Source organism: Aquarana catesbeiana, linkage group LG13 (assembly GCF_042186555.1).
Source record: "Aquarana catesbeiana isolate 2022-GZ linkage group LG13, ASM4218655v1, whole genome shotgun sequence".
In the NCBI taxonomy this organism is placed as follows: Eukaryota; Metazoa; Chordata; class Amphibia; order Anura; family Ranidae; genus Aquarana; species Aquarana catesbeiana.
Window position 1 is genome coordinate 30,403,657 of NC_133336.1, and position 13,857 is coordinate 30,417,513.

Consider the following 13,857-nt stretch of genomic DNA (forward strand, 5'->3'; position numbering starts at 1 on the left):
AGTGTACAATACACTACACCCCTCACCTGTCACAGTGTACAATACACTACATCCCTCACAGTGTACAATACACTACACCCCTCACCTGTCACAATGTACAATACACTACACCCCTCACCTGTCACAGTGTACAATACACTACACCCTCACCTGCCACAGTGTACAATACACTACACCCCTCACCTGTCACAGTGTACAATACACTACACCCCTCACCTGTCACAACGTACAATACACTACACCCCTCACCTGTCACAATGTACAATACACTACACCCCTCACCTGTCACAACGTACAATACATTACACCCCTCACCTGTCACAGCGTACAAAACACTACACCCCTCACCTGTCACAGCGTACAATACACTACACCCCTCACCTGTCACAGCGTACAATACACTACACCCCTCACCTGTCACAGCGTACAATACACTACACCCCTCATCTGTCACAGCGTACAATACACTACACCCCTCACCTGTCACAGTGTACAATACACTACACCCCTCACCTGTCACAGTGTAGAAAACAGAACACCCCTCACAGTATATAATACACTACACCCCTCACCTGTCACACTATAAAATACACAACACCCCTTATAAGGGCCTACAGCTGTCCTAATATACACTACAGACTTCTTCAATACCTCCTGAATTCCTGAACTGTCCTCTGCCCTGCGTCTTCTGGTGGTCTGTAGTTTCAGATATCGGGTGTCCTGCTTGTGCCAGAATGTGGTCAGTTAGTACACCTGTTGGGATCCGTTACCAGCTGAATCACACTGCAGATAACCAGGGTGCTCTGTGTGTATTGAATGGACTTGCACAATGTACAATGAGGTCTAAAGTACACCATGAATCACATGATAATTTGTGGAGAGAAACAAATAAGACAGATATATGATATACGGCGGCGGGAACAGATATCTGACACTCATTACTACATGGTATGTGAAGCGTTATCCTTGTTACAGGCCGAGCATGTTCCTGTGTCAGATGGCTGTTCAGAAATTCACTCAACCATTCAGTAAATGTAGAATCTGGGCGACGGGGCGATGGCCTGAATGCCTCGCCCACAAAAAGACAAACCATATAGGATATTTGAAGGACAAAGGAGCCGCTTACTGTGCAGGGTCATCCAGGGTATGTACATATGTACAGTGTACATTAATTGTACAGCAAAGTGCCAGGAGATACTGCTTTAACCACTTCAGCCCTGGAAGATTTACCCCCCTTCATGGCAAGGCCATTTTTTGCGATACGGCACTGAGCTACTTTAACTGACAATCGCATAGGCATGCGACGCTGTACCCAAATATAAATCTATGTCTTTTTCCCACAAATAGAGCTTTCTTTTGGTGATATTTGATCACCTCTGCGTATTTTGCGCTATATCCAAAAAAAAAATTTTTTTTAACTTTCTGCTATAAAAATACCCAATAAAAAAAATATAAAAAAATCTAATTTCTTCATCAATTTAGGCCAATATGCATTCTGCTACATATTTTTGGTAAAAAAAAAAAAAAAATCTGAATACGTGTATATTGACTGGTTTGCGCAAAAAAGTTACAGCGTCTACAAACTATGGGACATTTTTAATTATTTTTCTTTTTTACTAGTAATGCCGGCGATCAGCGAACTATAGCGGGACTGTGATATTGCGGCGGACAAATCAGCCACCTGACACTTTTTGGGGACCAGTGACAGCAATACAGTGATTAGTGCTAAAAAAATATGCAATGTCGCTGTACTAATGACACTGGCAGGGAAGGGGTTAACATCAGGGGCAATCAAAGGGTTAAATGTGTTCCCTGAGAGTGAATAATAACTGTGTGGGGGAGGTGCTGGTACTGTGGGAAGGTAAAGATCCGTGTCAGGATCAGTACATTCCCCTCTCACAGAACAGCGACCTGCTTTGTTTACATAGGCAGACCGCCGTTCTGCTTTTCTCCTAAACGATCGGAGGTCCCGGCGGACATCGCATCCGCCAGACCAGCTGACTGGCTTCTGCTGTGTCCAATCACAACGCACGTGCCCCTGACCCGCAAATGCAAATATCTACGGTGGGCGGTCGCTAAGCGGTTAATATACACCGGTCAACTGGATAACATTATGATCACTGATAAGTAAAGTGAATAACACTGATTATCTCACTACAATCGCACCAGAAAGTGGGACGGATGTATTAGGCAGCAAGTGAACATGTTTTCCCTGAAGTTGATGTGTTCAAAGCATAAAAAAATGGGCAAGCGGAAGGATTTGAGCGACTTTGACAAGAGCCAAACTGTAATGGCAGATGACTGGGTCTGAGCAACTTCAAACCTGCAGCTTTCGTGGGATGTTCCCGGTCTGCAGTGGTCAGGACCGACCAAACTGACCCAAGGGAGGAAAACCAGGGAACCAGTGAAAGGGTCATGGGTGGCCAAGGCTCATTGATGTACATGGGGGGGTGAAGGCTGGCCCCTGTAGTAAGATCCAATAGAAGAGCTACTGTAGCTCAAATTGCCAAAAAAGTTAAAGCGGTTCTAATGACAGAAGGTTTTTTACCTTAATGCATTGTACACATTAATGTAAAAAAAACCTACAGCTCCCCCCTATACTTACCTGAGCAACATCTCAACCCAGTAATGTGCAAGAGAGCAGCAGCTCTCCCGGGTCTCTCTCCTCATTGGCTCACAAAGTAGCAGGAGCCATTGGCTCCTGCTGCTGTCAATCACAGCCAGTGAGCCAATGAGGAGAGAGTGGGGGGCAGGGCCAAGCCACACTGTGTGCGTGAATGGAGAATTTCCATTCACAGGAGAGCGGCTCAGGAGCGAGACTGAAAGAGGCTTGCTATTGGGGGCACTCAGCAGGTGGGGGGGGGAGCCAGGACCACCGACGGGGGTAGCCAAAAAGAAGAGGATCGGGACTGCTCTGTGCAAACTACTGAAATGTAAACAAAAGAATGCCGGTGTTCTTTCGAGAAAGGTCCCCCGTCGGATAGTGTCCGCACTGTACTGAGCAAGCGCAGCGCTTGTGCAGTACGGAGGACAAAGGAGAAGCCGAAACTCTGCGAACATGAACAGCTGTTCGTCAGCTGTACACGGCGCCTGCGCAATTAAGACTACATTGTGCCGCACGCTCCCGATGCTCGTGCAACTCTGCAAGGGGCGGGTGTAGGGGCGGAAGCATACAGAAGAGGCCGCATGATAGGTAGAGCTCATACGATGGGGGTGGATTTCTCAAAGGGGCGGATGTATTATTGAGAAGAGTGTAAGGGGCGGATGCCTACAGAAGAGGCCGTATTTTACAATGATGGGCAGAGCTGATATAATGGGGCTGGTTTTATCAACAAGTCAAAACCCACCCTTCAGTTGTGTAAAGACGCCCCACAAAGATTTGAGAAATCCACCCACATCGTATGAGCTCTGCCTATCATGCAGTCTCTTCTGTATGCATCCGCCCCTACACCCGCCCCTTGCAGAGTTGCACGAGCATCGGGAGCGTGCGGCACAATGTAGTCTTAATTGCGCAGGCGCCGTGTACAGCTGATGAACAGCTGTTCATGTTCGGAGACTTTCGGCATTTCCTTTGTCCTCCGTACTGCGCAAAGCGCTGCGCCTGCGCAGTACAGGGCGGACACTATCCAACGGGGGACCTTTCTCGACAGGACACCGGCAACAAGCTCAGGAATTCAGGGGGGGAAAAAAAATATGTAAACAAGGCAGATCGCCATTCTGACAGGGGAGAAGATGGGGATCTTGTGTTTCTGCTAAGCAGGAACACGGACCCCTGTCTTCCTCCATTCAGAGCATCCCCCACAGTTAGCAAGCACTCCCAGGGAACACATTTAACCCTTTGATTGCCCCCTGATGTTAAACCCTTCCCTGCCACTGTCATTAGTAGAGTGACAGTGCATTTTTTTTTAGCACTGATCACTGTATTGGTGTCACTGGTCCCCAAAAAGTATCACTTTGCGTCAGATTTGTCTGCTGCAATGTCGCCCTCCCGCTAAAAATCGCTGATCGCCACCATTACTAGTAAAAATATAAATAAAATAAATTCCATAAATCTATCCCATAGTTTGTAGACACTATAACTTTTGCACAAACCAATCAATTGGGATATATTTTTTTTTTTAACCAAAAATATGTAGCGGAATACACATTGGCCTAAACTGATGAAGGAACTTGATTTTTTTTAAAAAATTTTATTGGATTCGTTTTATAGCAGAAAGTAAAAAATATTGTTTTTTTTTTTTTTAACATTTTGTGGTTTATAGCGCGCAAAAGATAAAAAAAAAATACAAATACCATCAAAAGAAAGCTCTATTTGTGGGGGAAAAAATACGTAAATTTTATTTGGGTACAGCGTCGCACGACTGCGCAATTGTCAGTTAAAGTAATGCAGTGCCGTATCGCAAACAAATGGCCTGGTCATGACGGGGGGGGGGGGGGGGGGGGGTGGAGGGTTTTGGGGGGGGTTAAAACCTTCAGGGCTGAAGTGGGGTTAACATAAATGTGAGTCACATGTCTATCTCAGAGGGCATCAGATGGTACATTAAAAAATCTAATAAACCTAAATGTATAGGTTATAGTTGTTCCCCTGAACAGTGGAGATTGTCCTGTCCTGGTTAACAGATAATAAATTTAAGCCAGGTAATAGCTCACATATTATCATCAAACACAGGAGCACATCCAGGGGACAGCCAAGGAGCATTGACCTTTACCTCCTCGCTCTGTGACCTGCACCTTCACCACTATTTATATTCGGTATCATCCAGATAAAAAAAAAGAACATTTAGTAGATTTGTATAGATTTTCTCCAATTTACAGTCAAACTCCATGTGGACAGTATGATTATAGAGTTTCAATTTGAGAGAGACGGTCAGAACAGTTGCTCTCCATACAGCTTTGAGAATCCTCTGTCTTTTGGTGCATATTTTAACCACTTCCCATCCAGGCCAATTCTGACATTTCTCTCCTACATGTAAAATTCATCATTTTTTTGCTAGAAGATTACATAGAACCCCCAAACATTAGATTTTTTTTTTTTTAAAAGACCCTAAAGAATACAATGGCGGTCAACTTTTTTTTATCTCGCACGGTATTTGCGCGGCAATTTTTTGAACACGTTTTTTTTTTTTAAAAAAACATCTTCATGCTTTAAAAAAAAACAAAAAACATTAAAGTTAGCCCAATTTTTTTGCATAATGTGAAAGATGACGTTACGCTGAGTAAATAGATACCCAACATGTCACGCTTCAAAATTGTACACGCTCGTGGAATGGTGCCAAACTTCGCTACTTAAAAGTCCCCATAAGGGACGCTTTAAAATTTTTGACTGATTACATGCTTTGTGTTACAGAGGAGGTCTAGGGCTAGAATTATTGCTCTCACTCTAACGTTCGCAGCGATACCTCACATGTGGTTTGAATACCGTTTTCATATATGGGCGGGACTTACGTATGCCTTCGAGCACACAGGGGCAGGGGCGCTTTACTTTTTTCTTTTTTTTTTTTTTTTTTTTTTTTATTGTTAATTTTACTTTTCTTTTTTTAGTTTGACACTTTTAAAAAAAATAATAATAATTTTTGATCACTTTTATTCCTATTACAAGGAATGTAAACATCTCTTGTAATAGGAATATGACATGACAGGTCCTCTTTACAGTGAGATATGGAGTCAATAAGACCTCACATCTCACCTCTAGGCTGGGAAGCCTGAAATAAAAAAAATAAAATAAACGATCTCGGCTTCCCAGCCGAGGCGGCGCCATTTGTCCGAACGATCATAGAGACTCCAGCGACCATCTGGTCCGACGGAAATCTCTATGGTAAACATCCGGGCCCGGCGGATCCGTTCTCCAACTCACTGATGGAAGCGGTGAGTCGGTAGAAGCACCGAAGAGTGGCAGGAGGGGGAGAGGCGTCCCCTCTCGCCACCCATAAGAACGATCAATCGGCGGAACAGCAGCTATGATCATTCCTATGGTGTAGGGAATCGCTGGCTGAAAAAAGATGATATCTGAATGATGCCTGTAGCTGCACCCATCATTCAGATATACCCGCACAAAGTCAAGGACGTCATATGGCGTACCTTGGGCGGGTGGTTAATTAATATTCATTTGTAAACTAAAGATTTGGTCTAAAAAAATAAAAATAAAAATAAATTAAATGTCAATTTGTAGCCATATAAACAAAAAAAAAAGAGGAATAAAGTGGTAAGGGGTTAGCATAACTGTGGAATTTTAACACCGCATTCCTATTCAAATCACGTGTGATTATTTGCAGTGCTATTTGAGCTCATTCATTTAATTATTACTATACAGGATTTATATAGCGCCGTCAGTTTACAACATTAGGGAAAGGCAGTACAGTTACAATACAATACAGGAGGAATCAGACGGCCCTGCTCGTTAGAGCTTACAATCTACGAGGGAGGGTCAAAAGATACAAGAGGTAATAACTGTGGGGGATGGGCTGATGGGGAAAACAAAAATGTACAGTTAGGTGGGGGTCAAATAGGCTTTACTTGAAGAGATGAGTTTTCAGGGAATCGCCTGAAAGTGGACAGAGTAGGGGATAGTCTGACAGATTGGGGTAAGGAGTTCCAGAGGATGGGAGAGGCTCTGGAGAAGTCCTGGGGGAGACCTTTTATAAGTTGGAAGCGGATTATAACTCACCATTTATATAGTGCAGAAGAACCATCAGGAAACTCTGCATCCCGCACCCGGACATCCTTCTCTCAAAGGAACGGCAGCTTCCATCTCTAAACCACACCTGAAATCAGATGGAACGATACCTTAGTATAAAGGAACATTAAACCCCTCTATAACCCAACTTCTTATCTCCAGTGCAGTGGATTGAGATAATCTCTGCTAACATGATATTTTTCTAGGTAGGCTAAAGAATATCAGGGACTGCATGGTTCCTGTCATGTTACTGTGGATTCAGTGGTAGCCCAATGGCCTGAAAAGATGTAGGATACATTTGAGTAAAATGTTCATACAGGACATCCAAACTTGATATCCTTCCATCATCACTATATGTCCTTCCCTTCTTACTGCATACCCTCTATTATGACTCCAACTCTATCCTACCACACTGGATTGTCCCCAATAAACTCCATCCCATGCCCTCATACTGGATACCCTGCCCTCCTAACTGCACATCCTCCCATACTGGATACCTCCTTGTACTGTATACTCCCTATATCCTCCTACTGGATACCCTGCCACCATCACCGCACGACTATATCCTCCTACTTGATACCCTGTCTCACTGCACTACTATATCCTCCTACTGGATACCCTGCCACCATCACCGCACGACTATATCCTCCTACTGGATACCCTGCCACCATCACCGCACGACTATATCCTCCTACTGGATACCCTGCCACCATCACCGCACGACTATATCCTCCTACTGGATACCCTGCCACCATCACCGCACGACTATATCCTCCTATTGGATACCCTGCCACCATCACCGCACGACTATATCCTCCTACTGGATACCCTGCCACCATCACCGCATGACTATATCCTCCTACTGGATACCCTGTCCCACTGCACTACTATATCCTCCTACTGGATACCCTGCCACCATCGCCGCACCACTATATCCTCCTACTAGATACCATGCCGCCATCACCGCACCACTAAATCCTCCTTAACCTAGAGAAGAAAACGTTTTTCCCCCACTCGGTTGGACTTTAGAGGCAGATTGGAACAGCAGAATCATGTAAAAATTATTTTATTAAGCGTAAACATATACATACAAAGTACAAAATGATAAAAAGGTATGTGTCCACTAGCAGCCAAAGTGACCAGATAGAGAGGACATTACATATACCCAAGTAGAAAAATTACATTCAACAGTATAACATCAAAGAATGCGTGAGCCCCTGTGCGTCTACGTGTTTCGCTTGGTCGCTTCTTCAGGACACACTTTGGGGGGGGTATAGAAATGTTCTCACAACATAAAATAGAAGAACATGTCATTTAACAAAGTACTCATATACAGTATCTCACAAAAGTGAGTACACCCCTTACATTTTTGTGAATATTTTATTCTATCTTTTCATGTAACAACACGGAAGAAATGACACTTTGCCACAATGTAAAGTAGTGAGTGTACAGCTTGTATAACAGTGTAAATTTGCTGTCCCCTCAAAATAACTCAACACACAGCCATTCATGTCTAAACCGCTGGCAACAAAAGTGAGTACATCCCTAAGTGAAAATGTCCAAATTGGGCCCAAAGTGTCAATATTTTGAGTGGCCACCATTATTATTCAGCACTGCCTTAAACCCTCTTGGGCATGGAGTTCCCCAGAGCTTCACAGGTTGCCACTGGAGTCCTCTTCCACTCCTCCATGACGACATCACGGAGCTGGTGGATGTTGGAGACCTTGCACTCCTCCACCTTCCGTTTGAGGATGCCCCACAGATGCTCAATAGGGTTTAGGTCTGGTGACATGCTTGGCCAGTCCATCACCTTTACCCTCAGCTTCTTTAGCAAGGCAGTGGTCATCTTGGAGGTGTGTTTGGGGTCGTTATAATGTTGGAATACTGCCCTGCGACCCAGTCTCCGAAGGGAGGGGATCATGCTCTGCTTCAGTATGTCACAATACATGTTGGCATTCATGGTTCCTTTAATGATCTGTAGCTCCCCAGTGGCGGCAGCACTCATGCAGCCCCAGACCATGACACTCCCACCACCATGCTTGACTGTAGGCAAGACACACTTGACTTTGTACTCCTCACCTGGTTGCCGCCACACAAGCTTGACAGCATCTGAACCAAATAAGTTTATCTTGGTCTCATTATCCATGTCCTTAGTCTGCTTGTCTTCAGCAAACTGTTTATGGGCTTTCTTGTGCACCATCTTTAGAAGAGGCTTCCTTCTGGGACAACAGCCATGCAGACCAATTTGATGCAGTGTGTGACGTATGGTCTGAGCATTGACAGGCTAAACCTCCACCCCTTCAAACTCTACAATAATGGTGGCAGCACTCATACAGTGGGGACGGAAAGTATTCAGACCCCCTTAAATTTTTCATTCTTTGAGATATTGCAGCCATTTGCTAAAATCATTTAAGTTCATTTTTTTCCTCATTAATGTACACACAGCACCCCATATTGACAGAAAAACACAGAATTGTTGACATTTTTGCAGATTTATTAAAAAAGAAAAACTGAAATATCACATGGTCCTAAGTATTCAGACCCTTTGCTGTGACACTCATATATTTAACTCAGGTACTGTCCATTTCTTCTGATCATCCTTGAGATGGTTCTACACCTTCATTTGAGTCCAGCTGTGTTTGATTATACTGATTGGGCTTGATTAGGAAAGCCACACACCTGTCTATATAAGACCTTACAGCTCACAGTGCATGTCAGAGCAAATGAGAATCATGAGGTCAAAGAAACTGCCTGAAGAGCTCAGAGACAGAATTGTGGCAAGTCACAGATCTGGCCAAGGTTACAAAAAAATTTCTGCTGCACTTAAGGTTCGTAAGAGCACAGTGGCCTCCATATTCCGTAAATGGAATACGTTTGGGATGACCAGAACCCTTCCTAGAGCTGGCCGTCCGGCCAAACTGAACTATCGGGGGAGAAGAGCCTTGGTGAGAGAGGTAAAGAAGAGGTAAAGATCACTGTGGCTGAGCTCCAGAGATGCAGTCGGAGATGGGAGAAAGTTGTAGAAAGTCAACCATCACTGCAGCCCTCCACCAGTCGGGGCTTTATGGCAGAGTGGCCCGACGGAAGCCTCTCCTCAGTGCAAGACACATGAAAGCCCGCATGGAGTTTGCTAAAAAAAAACACCTGAAGGACTCCAAGATGGTGAGAAATAAGATTCTCTGGTCTGATGAGACCAAGATAGAACTTTTTGGCCTTAATTCTAAGCAGTATGTGTGGAGAAAACCAGGCACTGCTCATCATCTGTCCAATACAGTCCCAACAGTGAAGCATGGTGGTGGCAGCATCATGCTATGGGGGTGTTTTTCAGCTGCAGGGACAGGACAACTGGTTGCAATTGAGGGAAAGATGAATGCGGCCAAGTACAGGGATATCCTGGACGAAAACCTTCTCCAGAGTGCTCAGGAGAATATTTGAATATCCCTGGCCTAGGCCATCTTTATGTAGAGCAACAATTCTTTTTTTCAGATCCTCAGAGAGTTCTTTGCCATGAGATGCCATCACTTCGAGTGACCAGTATGAAAGAATGAGAGTGATAACACCAAATTTAACACATCTGCTCCCCATTCACACCTGAGACCTTGTAACACTAACGAGTCACATGACACCGGGGAGGGAAAATGGCCAATTGGGCCCAATTTGGACATTTTCACTTAGGGGTGTACTCACTTTTGTTGCCAGCGATTTAGACATTAATGGCTGTGTGTTGAGTTATTTTGAGGGGACAGCAAATTTACACTGTTATACAAGCTGTACACTCACTATTTTACATTGTAGCAAAGTGTCATTTCTTCAGTGTTGTCACATGAAAAGATAAAATAAAATATTTACAAAAATGTGAGGGGTGTACTCACTTTTGTGAGATACTGTATGTATCAAATCAATTATCCAATCTGATACAGGGGCTCACGCATTCTTTGATGTCATACTGTTGAAACATTTTTCTACTTGGGTATTTGTAATGTCTCAATCTGGCCACTCTTTATTAAGTGTAAACAAAAGTATGTCCTGAAGAAGCGACCAAGCGAAACACGTAGACGCACAGGGGCTCACGCATTCTTTGATGTTATACTGTTGAACGTCATTTTTCTACTTGGGTATATGTAGTGTCCTCTCTGGCCACTCTTGGCTGCTAGTGGACACATACCTTTTTACAATTTTATACTTTGTATGTTTATATGTTTACGCTTAATAAAATAATTTTTAAATTATACTGCTGTTCCAATCTGCCTCTAAAGTCCGACCGAGTGAGGGAAAAACGTTTTCTTCTCTAGGTTAGGAGGAGAACCTGTGAAGCTCTGGTGAACTCCATACCCAAGAGGGTTAAGGCAGTGCTGAATAATAAGGGTGGCCACACAAAATATTGACACTTTGGACCCAATTTGGACATTTTCACTTAGGGGTGTACTCACTTTTTTGCCAGCGGTTTAGACATTAATGGCTGTGTGTTGAGTTATTTTGATGGGATGGCAAATTTACACTGTTATACAAGCTGTACACTCACTACTTTACATTGTAGCAAAGTGTCATTTCTTCAGTGTTGTCACATGAAAAGATAGAATAAAATATTTACAAAAATGTGAGGGGTGTACTCACTTTTGTGAGATACTGTATGTATCAAATCAATTATCCAATCTGATACAGGGGCTCACGAATTCTTTGATGTCATACTGTTGAAACATTTTTCTACTTGGGTATATGCAATGTCTCTATCTGGCCACTCTTTGGCTGCTAGTGGACACCTTTTTATAATTTTATACTTTGTATGTTTACACTTAATAAAAGTGCAAACATATAAGAGTGGGGGGAAAATGTTTTCTTCTCTTTATATGGATGTGGCATATGAGTGATCTGCCCTAAATTTTTCATCCTTCTAACCTACTATCATCACTGCACCTTCACCCCCCCTATACTGGGCATCAGTCCATTTTTAACTCCACCTAAATCTCCTCATACTGATACCATGCCACCATCACTACACCACTATATCCTCATAGTTATTACCACCACCATTATCAGTGCCCCCCCCCCCATCATACAGGGGGCAGTGTCTCCCCCCCCCTCCATAATAAAAAAGTCAGTGTCGTCCCCCCCTTCATCATACAAAAGTCAGTGTCCCCCCTCCTCCATCATACAGGGGTCAGTGTCCCCCCTTCCTCCATCATACAGGGGTCAGTGTCCCCCTCTACTTCATCATACAGGGGTCAGTGTCCCCCCTTCCTCCATCATACAGGGGTCAGTGTCCCCCCCTCCTCCATCATACAGGGGTCAGTGTCCCCCCCTCCTCCATCATACAGGGGTCAGTGTCCCCCCCCCCTCCATCGTACAGGGGTCAGTGTCCCCCCCCCTCCATCGTACAGGGGTCAGCGTCCCCCCTCCTCCATCATACAGGGGTCAGTGCCCCCCTCCATCATACAGGGGTCAGTATCCCCCCCCTCCATCATACAGGGGCCAGTGCCCCCCCCCCCACTCTCCATCATACAGGGGTCAATGTCTCCCCATCTCCATCATACAGTGGTCAGTATTCCCCCTCCTCAATTATACAGGGGTCAGTGTCCCCCCTCCTCCACCATACAGGGGGCAGTGTCCCCCCTCCCCCATCATACAGGGGGCAGTGTCCCCCCTCCCCCATCATACAGGGGGCAGTGTCCCCCCTCCCCCATCATACAGGGGGCAGTGTCCCCCCTCCCCCATCATACAGGGGGCAGTGTCTTCCCCCTCCTCCATCATAAAGGGGTCAGTGCCCCCCTCCTCCATCATACAGGGGTCAGTGCCCCCAATATTACCCCTCCCCCAACATACAGGGGTCAAGGTCTCCCCATCTTCATCATACAGGAGTCAGTGTCCCCCCCCTCCCTTCCACCATTATACAGGGGTCAGTGTCCACCCTTCCTCCATCATGCAGCGGTCAGTGTCCACCCTTCCTCCATCATGCAGGGGTCAGTGTCCACCCTTCCTCCATCATGCAGGGGTCAGTTTACCCCCCCTCCTCCATCATACAGGGGTCAGCGTCCCCCCTCCTCCATCATACAGGGGCCAGTGCCCCGCTCCATCATACAGGGGTCAGTGTCCCCCCTCCTCCATCATACAGGGGCCAGTGCCCCCCTCCTCCATCATACAGGGGTCAGCGTCCCCCCCCCTCCATCATACAGGGGCCAGTGTCCCCCCCCCCTCCATCATACAGGGGCCAGTGTCCCCCCCCCCTCCATCATACAGGGGCCAGTGTCCCCCCCCCTCCATCATACAGGGGCCAGTGTCCCCCCCCCTCCATCATACAGGGGCCAGTGTCCCCCCCCCTCCATCATACAGGGGCCAGTGTCCCCCCCCCCCCTCCATCATACAGGGGCCAGTGTCCCCCCCCCCCTCCATCATACAGGGGCCAGTGTCCCCCCCTCCTCCATCATACAGGGGTCAGTATCCCCCCCCCCTCCATCATACAGGGGTCAGTGTCCCCCCCCCTCCATCATACAGGGGTCAGTGTCCACCCCCCACCATCATACAGGGGTCAGTGTCCACCCCCCACCATCATACAGGGGTCAGTGTCCCCCCCCTCCATCATACAGGGGTCAGTATCCCCCCCCTCCATCATACAGGGGTCAGTATCCCCCCCCCTCCATCATACAGGGGTCAGTATCCCCCCCTCCATCATACAGGGGTCAGTATCCCCCCCCTCCATCATACAGGGGTCAGTATCCCCCCCCCTCCATCATACAGGGGTCAGTATCCCCCCCTCCATCATACAGGGGTCAGTATCCCCCCCTCCATCATACAGGGGTCAGTATCCCCCCCCCCTCCATCATACAGGGGTCAGTATCCCCCCCCCCTCCATCATACAGGGGTCAGTATCCCCCCCCTCCATCATACAGGGGTCAGTGTCCCCCCCTCCATCATACAGGGGTCAGTGTCCCCCCCCCTCCATCATACAGGGGTCAGTATCCCCCCTCCATCATACAGGGGTCAGTATACCCCCCCCCCTCCATCATACAGGGGTCAGTATCCCCCCCTCCATCATACAGGGGTCAGTATCCCCCCCCCTCCATCATACAGGGGTCAGTATCCCCCCCCCTCCATCATACAGGGGTCAGTATCCCCCCCCTCCATCATACAGGGGTCAGTGTCCCCCCCTCCATCATACAGGGGTCAGTGTCCCCCCCCTCCATCATACA

The 13,857-nt window shown here is 46.4% G+C and overlaps 1 protein-coding gene across 2 annotated transcripts in view; it reads right to left on the bottom strand.

Moving 5' to 3' along the window:
* Nucleotides 1-13,857, bottom strand: part of ENTPD5 (ectonucleoside triphosphate diphosphohydrolase 5 (inactive)) — a 70,885-nt gene that overhangs the window by 56,530 nt on the left and 498 nt on the right. Inside the window, exon 2 of one of the 2 annotated variants that reach the window (XM_073608843.1) lies at nt 6,665-6,761. The gene's annotated coding sequence lies outside the window, so the exon portion shown is untranslated. Of the gene's footprint in view, nt 1-651; nt 835-6,664; nt 6,762-13,857 lie in introns of those variants that run through there. The other variant, XM_073608842.1, reaches the window with a different exon arrangement.